We start from the raw sequence: 18,909 nt of genomic DNA, 5'->3' as shown, positions 1-18,909 counted from the left end.
TTAGGAGATGTTGTTTAGCCTCCACGTTTGAGAATTTACTTTTTTCCTGTCTATTATTGATTTCAGTTTCTTTCCATTATGATCTGAGAAGGTGCTTTGTATAATTTCAATCTTTTTATATTTTTGAGAGCTGCATTGTGCCCTAATATGTAGTCTATCCTAGAGAAAGATCCATGGGCATTTGAGAAGAATGTATAACCCACTGAGTTTGGATACAGCATTCTGTATATGTCTGTTAGATCTAACTCATTTATTATATTGTTCAAGTTCTCTGTTTCCTTGTTGATCTTCTGCCTAGTTGTTCTGTCTAATGATATGAGTGAGGTGTTGAAGTCTCCAATGATTATTGTAGAGATGTCTATTTCTCCCTTGAGTTTTGCCAGAGTTTTATCTCATGTATTTTGGGGCACCCTCGTTAGTTGCATAGCTATTAATACTTATGACATATCTTCCTGGTGGATTGCCGCTTTTATTAATATATAACAGCCTTCTGTATCTCTTATAACTTTTTACGTTTAAAGTCTGTTTTGTGTGATATTAGTAGAGCCACCCCTGCTCTTTTTTAGGTTACTATTTGCGTGGAGTATCTTTTTCCAACCTTTTACTTTCAGCCAGTTTGTATCCATGGTCTAAGGTGAGTCTCTTGTATGCAGCATATGGATGGCTCATGTGTTTTTTTTTTTAATCCATTCTGTCAGCCTGTATCTTTTGATTGGGGAGTTTAATCACTCACATTCAATGGTATTAGTGTAAATGCATTATTTACTTCCATCCTTTTAGTCTTTGGTTTTCATATTTTTGTCTGTCTTTTTACTCTTTTAGTTATCCTTTCTACTATACTTTTTTCTATACTCTCCTCCAGGCCTATGTCTCCTGTCTTTTTCTTTCAGGTTCGAAGGCTTCCTTTAATATTTCCTGCAAAGGTGGATCCTTTTTTACAATATCTCTTAGTTTCTTTTTGTGAATACTTTATACTCACCTTTATACTTGAAGGACACTTATGCTGGGTAAAGAATTCTCAGCTGGCAGTTCTTCTTTTTCAGTATCCTAATTGTGTCATACCACTATCTTCTCCCCTCCATGGTTTCTGCTGAGAAATCCACACTAGGGCATACTGGGCATCCCTTGTATGTGATGGTTTGCTTCTCCCTTGCTGCTCTGAGAATTTTCTCTTTATCTTTGACAGTTGACATTCTAAGTAGTATGTGTCTTGGAGTAAGTCTATTTGGATTTATTCTGAATGGGGTATGGTGTACTTCTTGAACATTTAAGTTCTTTTTTTTTTCATGAGAGTTGGGAAATTTTCTTTTATTTCCTCAAATACTCTTTCTGCTTCTCTTCCCTTCTCTTTTCCTTCTGGAACTCCCATGACATGCATGCTGTTGTGTTTCATGTTGTCATTCAACTCTTGGAGCCCCTGCTCAATTTTTTCCAATCTTTTCTCACTTTAATTTTAGCTATTCTATCTTTGGTATCACTTATTCTTTCTTCTATTATTTTGAGTCTGCTGTTGTATACTTCTAATGTGTTTTTTATCTCACCTTTGGTATTTTTCATTCCCAGAAACTCTGTTAACTCTTCTGTTCAGGATTTCAAATTCTTCTTTGCACTTGCTCAATGTCTTCTTGATATTGTTCATCTCTGTAGCCATATTGTTTTTCAATTAATTAATTTGGTTTTGGAAATTTGTGCACATCTCGTTAATTAGTTGTCTCAAATTCTGTGTCTCTTCTGGGGCTTTGATATATTCCTTTTCTTGGGCCATGTCTTCCATTTTCTTAGTATGGCCCATAATTTTTTTGCTGATGTCTAGGCATCTGATTAGGATGTAGTTTACTCAGCTGCTCAATTTCCTTCTCTTTTGTAGGTATTTAGTGGTGGGAGGCTGTGTGTTACTGCTGCTTTTTGATTCCTGGCTTGATCTAGATCATTAGAGTTGTCCCTGCTAGTTGCGCCAAATTGGGCTCTTGACCCAGTAATTGGTTGCAGACCCACTTCATGGGGCCTTGGGAAGGGAGACTATAAAGACCGGAAAAAGCCTCTCCTATTTTCCTTATTTTTATTTTTCTTATTTTTCATTTTCTCACATGCACTTCCTTGGTCTACCAGCAGATGGTGCTCTTTGGCACCCCTCTCAGTCCAATGCCTGGTCAGAGTATGTTTTTTCCAACACAGGCTAGATCAATGTGATAGAGCTTACTGCCTGGAGGCTCAGAACCTTGTAATTCAAACTTTCTCAGAGACAGTTCTCCAGCCTTCTCTGGCAGCCCCCTCCCTTTTTCTGGGTAGGAAATATTTTCACTCCCCTCTGAGTCCTGGTTAGTAGAGAAGGGGATTGGGAGGGTAGTATATCTTTAGCCCTTTGCTGACTCTGAGCACAAACAGTGGCGTGGCCCCACTTGGCCTGGAAGGTCCTGGAACACAGCAGACCAAATCTGTGAGTCAAAAGCTGAGTCAGTCTTAGGCTGTGTCCCTCTCTCTCCCCTTTCCTGGGGAGGTGTGATCTCAGCAATCAGTCCCAGCTAGAAGAGAGGGAGATCGAGGGTTGGATTCCTCCAGTCCTCTGCTGGATCCAGGAGCAAAGCACAGCATGGTCCTGCCTGGCCTTGAAGGGCTGGTGGAACACAGCAGACCAAACATGTGGGTCAGGAGCCGAGTCGGCCTTAGGCCTTAGGCTGAGACCCTCTTTCTCTCCTTTCCTGGGGTGGTGGATCCCTGGAACCCCTTGTCTGTAGTCACAGGCCCAGAGCCCTGAGAATTCTAGTGTCTTTGGTGTGAAGGACGGTGCCTGCAGCAGCAGGTGCTGGTTTCAACTCACGGTTCTGTCATCACTATTCCCCTCCTTTTTTCCTCTCTCCTCTGGGTGGTGTCCAGCCTTCACCTGGTGTCCTAAACCCTAGAAGATCTTTTACCAGGCTGTTTCGGGCTCTCCTCTAGGTATTTGTCTGGAGGAAAAGAGAGTCCCATGTCTTTCTAGTTTGCCATCATCTTCCTGGAAGTTCCTCAAAGTTGCTTTGATTTGGATGTCTTGGATTTTTCTCTCCCCCACCCATGACACTGTGGATTCTGGCAAACCTTACTTTGATCCCTGGTCCGTGGCTTGGCTTTCATCAGTTATTTCACCTCTCTGATTTCTTCATCTGTAAAAGGTAGATGATCAACTGTCTCTGCCTGGGATTGAAGGGATTCCTGGCATGTGGGACCTTCAGGGCAAAAACCAGGAAAGTCCCTGGCAAACCAAGATCAGCTGCTCAGTCTGGGAAAAGGTGGAAAATCCTGTCTCTACACAGAGACTCATTGTGGGTAGGAAACCCGTTGGTGGAATTGAAGGGCTGCTCCATGCCTGTGGTCTCAGTGTAGACACTTTCTTAATCTTCATCTGTCTCCCTGTGGGTGTGGACCCACTGTAAATAGGGCCTTGTGAAGATGTTCTTTAGTTAATGTGTGGCCAACTGAATCAGGGTGGGCCTTAGTCTGGATTACTAGATGGCTGGTAAAGAGAAGAAACTAGAAGCTAGTGTCAGAGAAGCCAGGTGGAACCTAGAAGAGAAAGGAGAGGACCTTGCCATATAGCAGGAACGTCAGGAAACCCCAGGGATTGCTACCGCCAGTACCAGAATGCTAGTCTTCAGGGAGAAAGCAAGCCTTGCCCTCAAAACCATAAACCAATAAGTTGCCATTGACTAGGTCAACCCATCATGTGAAACTGGTGATCACAGCTCATGTAAACCAAAAAGTGCGTCTCCCGATCCACTGTTTCTAGTGGTCAGTCTCAATCCTGTTGGCTGGCCAACCGCAAGGACTCCAAACACACACACACACACACACAAACACACACACGCACGCACGCACATCATGTACCCTTGATCACATGGCTCACCAGCGTCTCAAATTGGGCCTGGCACGTAGTAGGTGCTCACCAAATCTATACTAAGTGAATTGATGGATGGTTCAGTCCTGTTCGCATATAAGCTCATTTTCTAGTTCCACCACATCTTCTCTACCTTGTGTATCATCCTTCCAAAAACTAGAAATAGAATAAAATGGCTCTTTAATCTTAATTTCATGACTGAGCCTTTCACAAATAGTCTGTGTTTGAGAAGATTGCAGGGGAGCCCCTCACCTCTCCCACGTATCCCCAGGGTCTCCAACCCTCTCCCACCTGGTCTCATGGCCCATACTAGACTCCTGCTTCATGAGAATTACCCCCATCCCTTGGCCTCTCTGAGTCTGATTTGCTCCCCATAATTTGTGGGGCTCCCTTTTCCTTGGGGTTCCTGACCTGGCCAGTTCAGGTAGAAACTTCCAGGACCCACCTCTGCTCCCAGGAAACTGACGCTAGCCTAGAGCTCCCTGCTGTGTGATTGTGTGGGGGTGGGGATGAAGGCACTCTGACCACTCTTGAGGTTGGACATTTTTCCATGAATTTGTTTACTCTTGGAATTTCCTCCTGGGCCGTTGTGGGATTAAAGGCTCTGGGATTTGCATGAGTTTTTCATTGGAAACTGTTGTCTTGCTGGCGGCCTTTTTCTCAGTACATTTTTGTTCTTTTCTATTACCATGATGTGAAAGATGGATCTGGATTTTTTTGTTGTTTGTTCCATTATGGAAAAAAATAGAGAAAACTGTTATGTCGTGTGATTCTTTTTGACGTCTGTGTGTGTGTGCATGTGTGCACGAATATGGTAGATTGCTGCTTTCTGAAACTCACCTAGTATACAGACAAATGCTTATAATGTTTGGTGGGGAGAAAAGAGTGAGGTATATCAAAGAGGGATTGTGGATTGAAAAGAATTTACCCAGGCTCTTATCTGTGGCTTTGTGTGGGGCCCATCCCTGCCTGCACCCAGGAGGCACTCAATTAATATTTGTTGAATTAGTGAATTTAGGCTTATTTCTTTTGACCCTCTTAAAGAAATATAACATTATATATGTACAGCCGAATCCCCTGACTTCACTGGTCTCTCTCATTCCCAGTTCCTCTCTTTTTTCTCCAGGGACAACCACCCTCCTGATAAAAGTTGATGCTTCTCCCCCCAGTACCTGTTTATACACTAGTACTACTTATCTATGTAGGCAAAAACTATATATAGCATTTTTTTAAAAAAGATTTATTTATTTATCCCCCCCCCATCATTTACGGTTGTTATCTGCTCTCTGTGTCCATTTGCCCTGTGCTCTCTGTGTCTGCCCGTCTTCTCTTTACAAGGCACCAAGAACCAAACCCAGGACCTCCCATGTAGAAGAGATGCACTCAGTCATCTGAGCCACCTCATCTCCCTGGTTTGCTGTGTCTCTCATCATCTTTCCTCTTTGTGTCTCTTTTGTTGTGTCATCTTGTTGCGTCAGCCTACTGCGCCTGCCCAGCACGCCAGCTAGCCTTCTCCAGGAGGCACCAGAACTGAACCCAAGATCTTCACCGACATAACAGTTTTCTCTATTTTTTGGTGTTATATGAAAAAATTGAATATAGACTGAAAACTTTATGTCAATATTAAGTTTCTTGACCTTGGTAACTGCAATTAAGGTGGTTACATAAGTGAATATCCTTGTTCTTAGGAAATGTACATGGCAGCATTAAGTGTTAAAGGAGCATGATATTTACAACCTACACTCAAGGGTTCAGAAACTGAACTGATAGATTGATAGGCAGAAAGAAAGATAGATAGATAGATAGATAGATAGATAGATAGATAGATAGATAGATAGATAGATAGATAGACTGATGGATAGAATGGTACAGCAAATGTGGCAAAATGTTAAAAGTGATGGATCTGGGTTTCTGGAAATGGTGGTGAGGATATGTTGGAATTTTCTGTATGGGGTTTCTATTATTTTTGTTACTGTCCTATAAGTTCGAAAGTATTTCAAGGAGAAAGTTTTTTTTTTATTTTTATTTTTTATAAAGGGTATTTATTTGGGGTAGGAGCTTACAGATCATAAAGGTCATAAAGCATAAGTTACTTCCCTCACCAAAGTCTATTTTCATGTGTTGGAGCAACGTGGCTGCCATCATCTGTGAGGGTTCAGGCTTCCTGGGTTCCTCTGAGCTCAGCTCCTCTGCTTTCTAAGGGAGAAAGTTTTTAAAAAAGTGCATCAGCACACGTTCTAAGCTGCTTCCGTGTACAGGAAGGTCGCTGGAACATTGCTTCTCAGAGTGGGCTTCCTGGAGCTAGTATCCTGAGCACCTGGGAACTTGCTAAAATGCACTTTTCTGGGCCGACCTCAGACCTGCTGATTCTGGCACGCTGGGGTGGGGCCCAGGAATCTGGCTTCACATGCCCCCCAGGGGGTTCTGACGCAAGCTCAAATGTGAGAACCTCGGGTCTAGGGCGTGTGGTGGTCAAGCTTTGGGGGGTGTTAAATCACCCGGGCAACTTGGTAAAAATACAAAACCACAGCCCGGTCTCCTTCAAGGAGTTTGAGCCCCTGTGCGCTTTAGAGGCCGCCGGCAGACTCGCCTGCTGTGGGACAACGCTTCTGCGTCCTCGCAGCCCTTAGAATCACCCGGGACCCTTGTCCCGGCCTGACCAGAGAGTCTGGTTAATTGCTCTGGGGGTAGGGCAAAGCTCCCCAAAGCTCTCCCGTGAGTGGAAGGTGCAAGCAGGCCTCAGAACCGCTGGTTTGTCTCCTCGCGCCTCCAGGCGGGCTTCTGTGGGCAGCAGTAGCGGCTTGTTAGAAATGCAGAGTCTCAGGCCCCACCCACTGACCCAGAATTCCCAGGTGGTGTGTGTGCCCATTGAAGAACCACTAGGTAAACGCCAAAGTTAAAATGCAGATTCAGATCCCGGAAGCCTGGGTGGGGGTGAGAGGCTGTGTTTCTAACAGGCTCCCAGGGGCGGGAGAACTAGCATTAGCCCTAGCGAGAACTGCGACGAGGAGGAGTCGAGCATCCTGGGATTTGACCAGGGAGGTCAAATGCATTCCAGCCTGTTGCGCACGTCCTCGCTGGCTCTTGCTGCTCTCAGACCTTTTCATTCTGTCTGAAGAGGGTGCAGTGGCGCCTCACTGTTGTTTAATTTGCAGTCCCCTGATTTCTCAGTGAGGTTGAGCATCTTTCCACATGTCACTGCTTCTACTTTGGGGGCTCTTCTAGTCACACCTCGCCCATTTTTTGGTTGGAGATGAGAGATTCTTTCGTTTTGATTATGCAGGAATTCTTTGTAAATCCTAGGTACTAACCTATGTGGCCAACATCTCCTGCCTGCCTTCTCACTCGTTTATGGTGTCCTTTGAGGTACGGAGGATTTTTTCTTTTTTAAGATTTTATTTATTTCTCCCCACCCCCTTGTTTTTCACTTGCTGGGTCTGTTCGTCTTAGGAGGCACCAGGAGCAGAACCTGGGGTCTCTGATATGGGAGGGAGGAGCCCAATTGCTTGAGCCACCTCCGCTCCCTGCTTTGTTTTGTCTCTCATTGTGTTTTTTCCTCCCAGCATCTTTTGTTGCGTCATCTTGTTGCGTTAGCTCATTGCATCTGCCCGTGGCATCAGCTTGCTGTCTTCTTTAGGAGGCACTGGGAACCTTTGCTCCCTGCCTTGTTGTGTCTCTCATTATACTTCTTCTCGTGCTTCTTGTTGTGTCAGCTCGCTCTGCCTGCCTGCCATGTCGTCCTTCTCCAGGAGGCACTGGGATCTGAACCAGTGACCTCCCACGTGGTAAGCAGGAGCCCAGTTACTGAGCCACATCCGCTTCCCAGTACAGAGGATTTTAACTTTCATGTAGGCCAACATTCCAAACGTCAAGGTGTACCTTAAGAAGTCCTTTTCTACACCAAGGCCATGGACAAATTGCCTTACATTTTCCACCAAATGATTTCAAGTTTTGCTTTTCACATTTTGGCCACAGCCCACCTGGAATTTATTTGTGTATGTGATATATGAAAATAAGGGCTTAATGGTGGCTGTCCCTTACTCCATTTCATGTTCCAGCTTCTCTAGTGGATCGAGACAGCAAAACTGGATGTTTCTCTCCGGAAGTATTGAGCCTTTGGAGCAAACTGGTGCCTGTCCGCCCCGAGGATGAGCCCAGCTGGAGCCTGCAGCTGTGGCCCCTCTGGAAGGAGCTGCAGATGGAACCATGGTCATTTCCTGCGGCTGCTGTAACAAATCCCCACCCACCTGGGCCCTGTATTCCCTCACAGCTCTGGAGGCCGGAAGTCCATCATCAAGGGGTCAGCAGTGTGTTCTGTCTGAGAGCCTATCCCAGGGGTCTCCCCTGACTGTGGTGGTTGCCCCCATCCTTGATGGTCCTGGATGGCGGCTGCGACGCGCCCAAGCATCCAAGTGCCTCCCTTCTTCACACGGCCTTCCCGCCACGCATCCAAGTGCCTCCCTTCTCCTCTCTCGTGAAGACTTGCCGTTGGAATTAAGTAGGACCCACCCTAGCCAGGATGCTCTCATCTCGAGACCTTCAGCTCAGTTCCATCTGCAAAGACTCTTTGCTAAACACAGTCACCTCCTCTTCCAGATGGATGTTACTGGGTGGGGGGGGGAGGACGCTCTTCACCCCATGATAGGGACATCCAGGAAATGGGGAGAAGAGTTTCTATTCACAGGAGGTGGGAAAGAAGCACCCCTTCAGCGGTCACTGTCTCTTGCCAACATATGCTCCCTTCTGGTTGTCTCGCTCGGCGAGTGGCACCCAAATTCTCCATCTTCTTTCATTTCTTTTGCCCTCCACCCCTGCCCCAAATTCAGTGGTGAGTTAACTCCACTCCTGGAAATTTATCTTAAATATATAATTCAATGACATTTAAAAAAAGGTCTCTTTGTTGTTGCTTTGTTAATCATATCGAAAAATCGGAAACAACCCACAGAAGAGGAGGTAATTACTGAATTACTTCAATAACCTTCATTCCTGCAACATGACCGAGAGCTCTAAGGAGACATAAAAGGGAGAGAGCAGAGCCTCAGGGACACGGGAGCTGCTTCCAAAGGGAGGGAAATCTTCAACAAGGGATGATCCCAACAATTACAAAAGGCCGTGAGGAAGTGGGCTGTGAAGTGAATCGCAGATATTATCCAGGGGACCCTAAGCCAGTCTGGGACGAGTCCCTGAAACTGAGCCCTGAAAGACGAGTTAATTCCTGTGGACATGGCAGAGATGGGACGAAGGTTAGGTGAGGAGGGGGTGGCCCACACAGAGACGGCGGCCCCACCTGCGGCCATCAAAAATTACCACATAGCAAGGTGGGAAACCTTATGGTTAGGTGAAAAGGCAGAATAAGAGGATTCAAGAGGGCACCTAGTATAGTGGCTTCAAGTTTAGCTGATTAAATGGCAGGAATTCAAACCCCAGTGGCGCCCTTTGCCCCTTCCTTTGTTCATTCAGCAAGTCTTCCTTAAGAACATGCCTTGTTCTGGGCACGGGGAGACAGTGGTGAGGAAACCAGACAAGATGGCTGCCCTCGTGGAGGTGACCGGCAAGAGGCTGAGGTAAACCTTCACAAAGTGAAATCACAGAATCAAACCCTTGCATGAACTTTGTAATCAATGATTGGCTCTGGGCCCATCAGCAAGTCACTTCTCCTCTCTGGGTTTGTTTCCTTATCTGTAAAATGGAGACAATAATCCTGACCTCACAGGTTGTTGGAGGATGTGATGAACGCCACCTAACTCACCGAGGTGAGATGGCTTTGTTCCCAATGGGTCCTCGTGTTAGCTCTTTTCCACAGTTCTACGTCAGAACTATATACTCAAGGACATATTAATGCAATTTGTTTTTCAGGGAGATGGAGCCAGGCATCATGCATGTTTTAAAATCATATAAAATTCTCTTATACTCATAGAAGGCCTAGAAGGATCTACACCAAGGTGTTAGGAGTAGGCGATGGGATTTCAGGCAGTGTTTTTTTATACCACTATTCAATGATTTACCGGCTGGGTGATCTTAAGCAAATAACTTGACATCTCTAAACCTCAGTTCAGTTTCCTCAACTGCAAAATAGAGTTAATAATAGGGTTGTTGTTGTTATTGTTTTAAACCTTTTATTATGGAAATTTTCAAACATAAGGAATAGTAAAATGAACCTCCATTTCCCTTCATCCAGCTTCAACAACTAGCAATAAATTGCCAATCTTGTTTCATATCTCCTCCCCACCCCTACCCTTGCTAGTTATTTTAAAGCAATTCCAAACATAAAGATTCAGGATAAAAACACATGCTAAACATAATAATAATCATAAATAAAAACACATGCACACACACACAAAACTTCACTGAAATATTATCACACCTAAAAACTTTAATGATTTCTTAATAACATCTAATATCTAATCTGTGCTCAATTCTTTCTCCATTTTCCAATAAATGTTATTTTGCAGTTAATGCTTGAATTAGGATCTACAAGATTCACACATTATGTTTGGTTGACATATCTTTTTTTCTCCTAGACTTTTATTATGACAATTTGCAAACATACCATGAGACTAAAGAATTTTACAATGAGTGCTGGTATGACCACTGGCATGCCACAGCATGTGCTCTTTCACATGCCTGTCCATCCCTCTGTCTCCTATAGTCAGTAGCTGTTTTAAGCCTCTCTCTCTCTCTCTATCATTTTTTTACTATAGTAAAATATTCATAACAAAATCTACCATTTTGACCAAGTTTGCCATTCAACAGCAGTCATCACATTCAGTGTTGTGTCATCATCATAATTACTTCCTATCCTGAATATTTTTATCATCCCCAATAAGAACTCTGTCCCCATTAAGTAATAACTACCCCTCACTCCCACCCCTAGCCCCTGGCAACCATAAATCTATTTTCTGTCTCTATGGATTTGCCTATTCTAGACATTTTATATGTAAGTGTAATTATGCAGTATTTGTCCTTTCGTGTCTGACTTATTTCACTCAGCTTAATTCTCCAAGGTTCTTCCCGGTTGTAGCGTGTATTAGGACTTTTTAAATCATTTTTATGGCTGAATAATATTCCATTTTTGTTTACCCATTCATCTGTTGACTTTCAAGTCTCTTTTTAAGTCTCCCCTCCCTGTTTTCCCCTCACCATTTATCTTTGAAGACCCCATGCCATTTGTTCTGTAGAATTTCTCCCATAGTTTTGAGGATCAAGCGAACTATTTGTCTATGGTGCTTCACACCATAGACCTAATTAATATGAATTATCATTTGCGTTTTAATATGCCTCGATTTTCTTATTTCTCCAAGTGAAAACACATCATTTTTGTAAAAGGAAAAACAGTGTTGACAAGTCCCTGGACTGCGACGACTTTCCACGGCCATACCGGGTTAGAGTCGCTGGGTTTGCCCGCCCCGCCCCACCACTGGGGCTGCCCTGGAAAGAATGCGCTGGACGAGAAGGGCCCCTGGCCCGCAGGGAGGACACCGGGAAAGGGCAGGTGAGGAGGCAGAACCAGGTGGGGCGGGGTGGGAGGCCAGGCCTCCTCCCAGGCACTCGCAGAGCCAGAGGGACTCAACGGAAGAGGATGGAGCCAGGACATGTGACAAGGTCAGCATCTTCCCAGGGGCCCAGGGGAGTGACCAGGAGGAGCGAGGCCCGGAGGAAATCCCAAGAGAGGGGGGAGACAGCGCATGCGCGGTGACGGGGCCTGAGCTGGCGCACAGCTGGGATTCGAGGGCCCAGGGCAGGGGAACAAGTGCGCCTGCCCCGGGATCTGACGGCGTGGACTCTGACGGTGAGCAGACGGGCAGGACATCCACATGTCCTCGGCCTGCTCTGCTGGCGCAGGAGCGCGAGCCTGGCAGGGGTGGGGTGGGAGTGGCTGGAGATCGCCGTGAAGGCTCTTTCCTCCCTTCTCTGAGCCTGTTTCCCCGCCTGCAAAATAGGAGGCGGCGGGTCAGAAGATCCCTACGCTTTCTTTAGCTCTGGCAAGGCAAAATGTTTCATCCACCTGCTGGGCCTTAGGGCTGGATAAGGTGGGACGTGGCTGCTGGGATTTGGATGTGTTGGCAGCCACTTTAGCACTTTTCCTTTCAAGGAGGCAAGGAGGCAAACCCTGAGTAGAGGCTCAAATATGTGAGTTGCCAAATCAAAGTCCAAAATGAACACAGATTCTAGTGTTCGCAGTCCTGGATTCTGGCCCATTCGCCCTGCCCCTTACTGGCCTGTGATCTTAGGCAGAGCTCCGCAATCGATTGGTGAGGTCTGCCACTGGTGAAGAAGTGGAGTGGGTTGGCTCTTAGAACCCAGGTCTAAGGAATCGAAATGCAACTCACCCCAGGGCAGATTGGTTCAGTTAACCCCTGAGTAAAATCTGCTTAGGATTTTTAGCTGAATAAAATGGAAAAATGAATAATGAGATAAATCATTTGAATCCCTGACCCAAGGGTCCAGCTACCTGTCAACCACTGGCATGTGACACTGGCCTGGCCAGATGCGCCGGTCACTGTACCCCGCGCGGAATGAAACCCATCAGTCAATTGTGAGCAGTACAGGTTTAACACCTCTAAAATTGCCTGATGAAACGGGAGCGTGGTGCTGGAGGAAGCCAGCTGATGGACTGTCCATCCGAGCAAAGCCTCTGCGAGCGCGCAGGCCAGCGCTGAGTCATGTCCCACCCTGGCCGCCCCACGGGGGTCCTCGTGAATCACGTCAGCTCCCAATAAACGTTCCAGTGTGAGCTCGAGGACAGTAGGGCAGGCTGACCATGCCTGCCCCAGATAAAACTGGACGAGTGGCTGCCTCCTGGGCTCAAGGGGGGCCTGGGGAGCACTGCGCTTCGTGGTGCTTTGTGGCGCTCCTGCGGTGGGCTCTGGGCTCTGCATGCCAGAATCTGGCTCTGTGGCCTTCTCCCTGGGAGACCTGGGAGCTCTTACCCCAAATAAATCCCCTTTATAAAAGAAAAAAGAAATTGAGCCTCTGTGAGGCCACGAGGGGATGAAGAAAATGCTCTTTCCTTCGTAGAGCCTGGGGCTGGGAATCTGAGACTCCGGGGGCCGGGCTGGATCCCGTCAGGTTCCTCGCCTGGATGAGCCGGCTGTGGTGGTCCGTAAGCAGAGGCAGCCAATGGGACGGAAGGGGCCCGGCTGGGCTCCCAGAGAGGCTGGGAAAAGGGAGAGAGACGGGCCTTTCTGCGGACCCTGCCGTGGTCTCTTGTCTGCCTGCAGCTGGGGTCTTCAGATTTGCTGGGTTCCCGTGCATCTGTGTGCGTCCCTTGAAGCCCCTTTCTTTAGGGATGGTGAGGACCATATTTGAGCTGATCCCTTTGCCTGGCTCGGGAAGTGTTTTGACAACTGTAAAGTGGGGTGCACAATCTTATTGAGTGCCCTCTGTGTCAGGTGCGAGAGAGGAGCGGGAAGGGGAAAAGGGGAGTGGGCATGGACAGGGGCAGAGGTAAAGAAGCCAGGAGCCTTCCCCCTGGGTGGTCCCAGGCCATGTGGGGTGGTCACCGGGTTGGGTAAGATCATCTGGGGCTCTGAGAAGACGGCTATGCTGGCTCCCCCAGCTCCAGTTAAAAATCAAAACAGGGAGATAGTCAATAAAGCCCTAGGGATTTCCTTTGTCCACCATTAAAAGTGCTTTTGTGAAGTACTAGGTATGGAATTCCTCCCCTCCTCCCCTTTTTCTCATTTTGAAAGTCGTGGGCTAACAGATGACTTATATAAATTATTATGGGCATATGGCGTTGTGGCCAAGGGAGGGACTAGATTCGCTGAGTTCAAGTGTGACCTGGGCATGTTGTTAATTTCTCTGCACCTCAGTTTCCTCATCTGTACAATGGGGATTGTGAACCTCCGCGAGTTTTTGTGGGGTTTTGTGCTCCAGAAGTGGCTGGCACGTGGTAAGCCCTATGTGAGTCTCAGCTATTATGACCAATAAAATCAGGAAGTGCATGCAGGGCTGGGGCCATTGGAAGAAGTGGTTGTTTACTTGTAGTAAGACACTTCTTGGGGGTGGGAGGCGTGCTCGGCTCACGACTCACCCGACGGTCCCTGCCACCTCTGGGGACTGGATGTCGGCAACCACAGCTGGGGACCCTGGCTCGTTCACTGAGCCGGGCCAAGGAGGGCCTCGTTCGACCTGTGCTGGTCTCTCCGCAGCTGCCATCGGTCACGTCGAAGCAACAGAGCAGAGCAGCTCAGGCTGCCGGGGGGGGGGGGGGCGATGCTGTGGTGGGGGCAGAAACTCGAAAGAGAGAGAAGCCCGTGGAACGCTGTCGGTCCTGGTTGCAGCGCTGAGTCCTGGCTAACTTTGGAGCTCTCTGAGAACCCCTCGTGTCCCTGTCACCCATTTCTGCTCCCTGTTGAAGCTTCTCTGATTGGTTGCCGCACCTACCAAAGAATGGTCCCGGCCCCTTAGAGTTCATCCTCCTGGGATTGTCCTTGAACCTGGGAAGCTGAGAGAGCAGGAGCCTTGGCTGGCGCACCTCCACGCCCTGCCTTCTCCCACTGCTCTGCGCCTGGGGGCTCTGCCACGTGGCGCTCTAAGGAAACGTCGGCCCCTTGTCCCTCAGTCCAGACGGGCTGGGATCGGTTTTGTGCTGGAGATGCAGCGCGAGGCCAAGGTGGAGAAGCCGTTTCCCCCCTACCACCTGTCGAGTGCTTCCTCCTGAGCCTGGTCTTGAGGACGTGTCTCGTTTGGTCTGCTCAACGGAGGAGGAGGCGGAGGCTCAGAGAGATTGAGCGACGTGGTCACTGTCACCCAGCGAGGGAGGCACAGGGCTGGGCTGCGAGCCCCTTGGTGCTGGCCGCCTCCTGGCCGTCCTACCTGGGGGACTGCCTGGCGAGCTCCCGCTCTCCTGCTGTGGGAGCTGAGGCCTCTCTGGGTGTCAGTGTCCTAATCAGCAGGACGGGAGGAGCCCTGGCCCCGGCCGGCCCCGGGGGTTCTGGCTGTCGGGAAGTGCTGTGGCGAAGGCGGGCGGGCAAGTTGTGAAGAGCAGCACTCTCGCCACGCCACTCGTGTGACCGCCCCCCTGCCCCAGACCTTGCTTGCGTTGCTCCTCAGCGGCTGATTCTGAGCAGAGGGAGGGGGAGGAAGGAGGCTGCCCTTAAACTGGTCAGTTTGGGCAGCTTCACTGCAAAGCCTGGTGTGGGAGAGAGATGCAATTAATCTTCGAAAACAAAACAAAACAAAGCTCACAGCGGTTTGTAGTTTTAAAAACATGCCCCATGGCCTTCACTGCTCTGTGTGGCTCTGCTGGGAGCCCATTTCCAAGAGTCAACTGCAGCCTGGCATTTGGGCTTTTTCATAGAGTCCCTGTGAATTTTTAAAGATGAATGGCATTTATCCTCTTTCTTTTTAACTGAAAAAAATCAATACAGGCTCATTGTAGAAAATTTGGCGGGGAAAAGAGAGGCGTAAAGAAGAGAACAAAATTTACCTGTAAATGGCATAGTCATGTAATAGATATGCAGATCAGCACAGAGAATCGTCATGTGATGGTCCCGTAATGGCAAAGAAGAGAGATCCCAAAGAGTACATACCTTCCAATTCCATGAAGTCCAGGAGCAGGTAAAGCTATCTGTAGTGACAGAAGGCCAACCGGGGGTCATCTGGGCTGGGAGTGGGCGGCAGGGACCACCTTTATATCTGTGTCTTGCCTGGGGTGGTGGCTACCTGGGTGTACACATTTGTCAGAACATATCATCCTGTTCCCTTAAGATGGGTGCATTCATTACATGTCATTGATGCATCAATAACATTGATTACAAAAGGAGGAAAGTAGCTGTAATCTCGTCACTCTGGAAACAACCTCCACTAAGATTTGGGTGTGTTTATGTGTGTTGTTCAATCAATAATTCTCTCGAGTGTGGGTAAAAAATAATTCGTTCCAGAAAAACATCCTCTGTGCTCCTTCTCCATTAACCTCAGACAGAAGGGGGTGCAAGGTGGCCTCCCCCCACTCTCCTTTGTCCCCCCAATTAGCAGAGGTGGAGGTGTGGCATTCAGTGACCCAGTAGCACCGGCTGCTGAGTATGAATACGTGCCCCCCAACCCCCACCTCTCCCCCTGCACGGCCGCTCTGATGGAGCCTAGAAAGGTGATGGGCCCCACGTCAGCTCCGGGAGGAGTGGGAGGGAAGCGTTCACCATTTCAGGACTGAAACCCGACTCTTCTCATCCAGGGAGAGTAAGTGCATTTTATTGATTTGATTAGTACATTAAATGTCACGGTACGGAGTACGTGTTCCGCTATGCTGTTGTCTGATGCCTGTTAAAAATGAGGTGCGGGAATGTTCTCCTGGCTGATGTCATTTCAAGAGGAGTTTTGAGACGGGCTTCCAGAGAATACCCCAGTAGCAACCGTGCCACGGGCAGCTCCGAGATGGGGACCACTTGGGAACGCACAATTTTGTTGCCAGCTTCTGGCACTTGGTATTTTATGACGCGTGGCCTCATGCCGTTTGAACAGGCTTCAAAAACACGACTTAAAGGGAGAAGGGCTGCATCTCACGCCAGCCGTGGGTCTGCGTGTTCCTTGACCCGCTGATAAAGCAGGCTGTGAGTGAGCTGGCTCCCGGTGCCCAGGAATCAGGGTCTGCGGAGGCAGGAGCCCCCGCTGCACTGTGGGTGTGGATGGCGGCATCTCCCCCAGACGGAGACCCGAGGAAGCTGGGGGATGGCAGCCCTGCCCTGTGGCCACAGACAGCACCCGACAGCCGGTAGGGAAGGAACAAACTTGCCTTGAAGCCCGGGGCTCTCAACCAGGGTGCGTGTGCCTTCCAGGTGGCACGTGGCAATGTCTAGAGACTTTCTGTTGTTACAACTGGGGAAGTGGCTGCTACTAGCATGTAGTGGGTCAAGAACAGGGATGTGCTAAACGTCCTCCAGCTCACAGGACAGCCCCCACCTCAAAGAATTAACTGTCCCAACATCAACTGTGCTGAGGTTGGAAAACCCTGCTTTAAATCCTGCAGAGATGCTGCATCTAGGGTGTCTACACCCCCGTCTGCAAGACAAATGGGGAAGGCTCAAAGAAGTGGACTTGGAGGGGCTGTTATTAGTGCTGTTCAAATATAGGTTCTAAGAATGATGGTGGTGGGGACGTGAAATAGCCAATACTTATTGAATGTACTCATTCCGTGCCAGACCTGAGCTCCACACTGGTTATCTCGTTTAATCTGTATGACTCCGGAGCAAAGTATTGTGATGATCTCACTTCATACTAAACCAACCAAGCATGCACACAGCTGTAAGGGGTTTGCTTTCTTTGCATCTTTTTGTTGGTTTTGTTGTTATTTTGTGGGGGTGGGGGTAGGGGGTGTGGATTTGGCTTATCCACTTGGCTATGTGAGTTGTACCTGCAAGGGCTGGCACTCAGTAGGTGCCAATAAATAGGTGTTTAATGGAATCAAAAGAACGAATGAAAGAATAAAGTCCAGTGAAAGAATAGAGTCCAGTGGTTAGGAGCATTGGCACTGGAGTTATATTTTCAATCCTTCAACAGATCATCATTGTGCACCTACTGTGGGGCCAGTCCCTGGAGAAAGAGGCAGTGGTGAGCTGGCTCATGAGAACTGGTTGTTAAACACAGACATTATACCAGATTAAATCATATAAAGTTACAATTAAATAAGTTATATTAAAAACAAACGTACCAAGTAATCAAAAACGCTTCACTCCCTAATTATCTTACTACATTTTACTAGTATCTTGGTTCTTGAGGTTATTTATGCGTATGGCAGGGGCTAGCAATGTCTTTCTGTAAACGGGCCAGAGAGTAGATATTTTTGTCTTTGCAGGTCGTGGGCTGGAGCTGGACCCTTGGCGTTGTTTGCTGGCCCAGGTGCTGGTATGATGGAAGCACTCCATAATCTCTTGCCCAGTCTGTACTCAGTGATGCATGCTGGTAACTTGAATCGGCCGTGCTGAAAGTATTTACACCAGGGAAATTGGCCAAAATTAAAAATCAGGGCTTTCCCCTTTTTTTGTCAAGTGAATTGGTCACAGCCCACCCAGGAGTGTCGCTGCACACACGGGGAGCTGACGCAGCAAGATGACGCAACAAAAAAGAGACGTCGTTTCCCAGTGCCTGACAAATTCAAGTGGACACAGAAGAGGACACAGTGAATGGACACAGAGAGCAGGCAGGCGAGGGGGTGGGGGTGGGAGAGAAATAAATAAATCTTTAAAAAAAACAAAACAAAACAAAAACCATTTCCCAGGGTGCCACTAGATACAGGGATGAGTGGAACGGGAAAGAGCTCTGCCTGCTTGGAGGGTACAGGCTGGTGGGGTCAATTTCAGGGTGGGGGTGGGGCAATTGTGGGAAGACTGGTGAGGGTCCCCTGGAGACCACCCTGAGGAGGAGGACTTGCTCCCATGGCCAGCTGGCTGGGCCTCAAGGGCAGGGCCGCTGGAAGGGGGCTTAACTGGACCCCCCCCAAGCCTGGCTGGCAGCTCTCCCAACCTGGGACTCTGCTGCTCCATCAGATTCCTCTATGGGCCATCTGGGAGCAGCTCTACCTTTCCTGGTGGAGTTGGCCTGAAGGGAGACTTTGGAGACCTGGGAGTTGAGATCTGAGCTCACGAGGGTATCCCCAGCTCCTGGCGGTGAGCCTGATGCATACGAGGTCCTCCACCAATGTGGCCCGGCATGTGGCTGAACTAAAACATGGGTGTGAGGAGATGACAGAAAACTGTCTTTTCGGACCTCCAGCAAAGAAGGCCGAAGATGACAGGCTTGGCAGTGACCTTGAGTAAGGGAACCCAAGAAGAACCAGAGGAGAGTGCAGGGCGTGTGCCACCTTCCCAAGTTCAAGGACAATGCCAGGAGGATGAACTCTAAGGGGCCTGGACCATTCTTTGGTGGGTGTGGATTTCCGTGGCATCTAGGATGATATGAGAGCATAATCCATCCATGGAGATGGGCTTGCATCTCCTACAGAGGATGGGGGGCTGCAGGGAGGGGGTTTCTGATGGAATCTGACAGCTGGTCTCAGATGGAGGGTGGTGGGGGCTCTGCAATGAGCTCCAGGCAACCCA

The sequence above is a fragment of the Dasypus novemcinctus genome, chromosome 18 (genome assembly GCF_030445035.2).
Source record: "Dasypus novemcinctus isolate mDasNov1 chromosome 18, mDasNov1.1.hap2, whole genome shotgun sequence".
In the NCBI taxonomy this organism is placed as follows: Eukaryota; Metazoa; Chordata; class Mammalia; order Cingulata; family Dasypodidae; genus Dasypus; species Dasypus novemcinctus.
The sequence above is the reverse complement of the archived record's forward strand: the minus strand, read 5'-3'. Positions refer to the sequence as shown.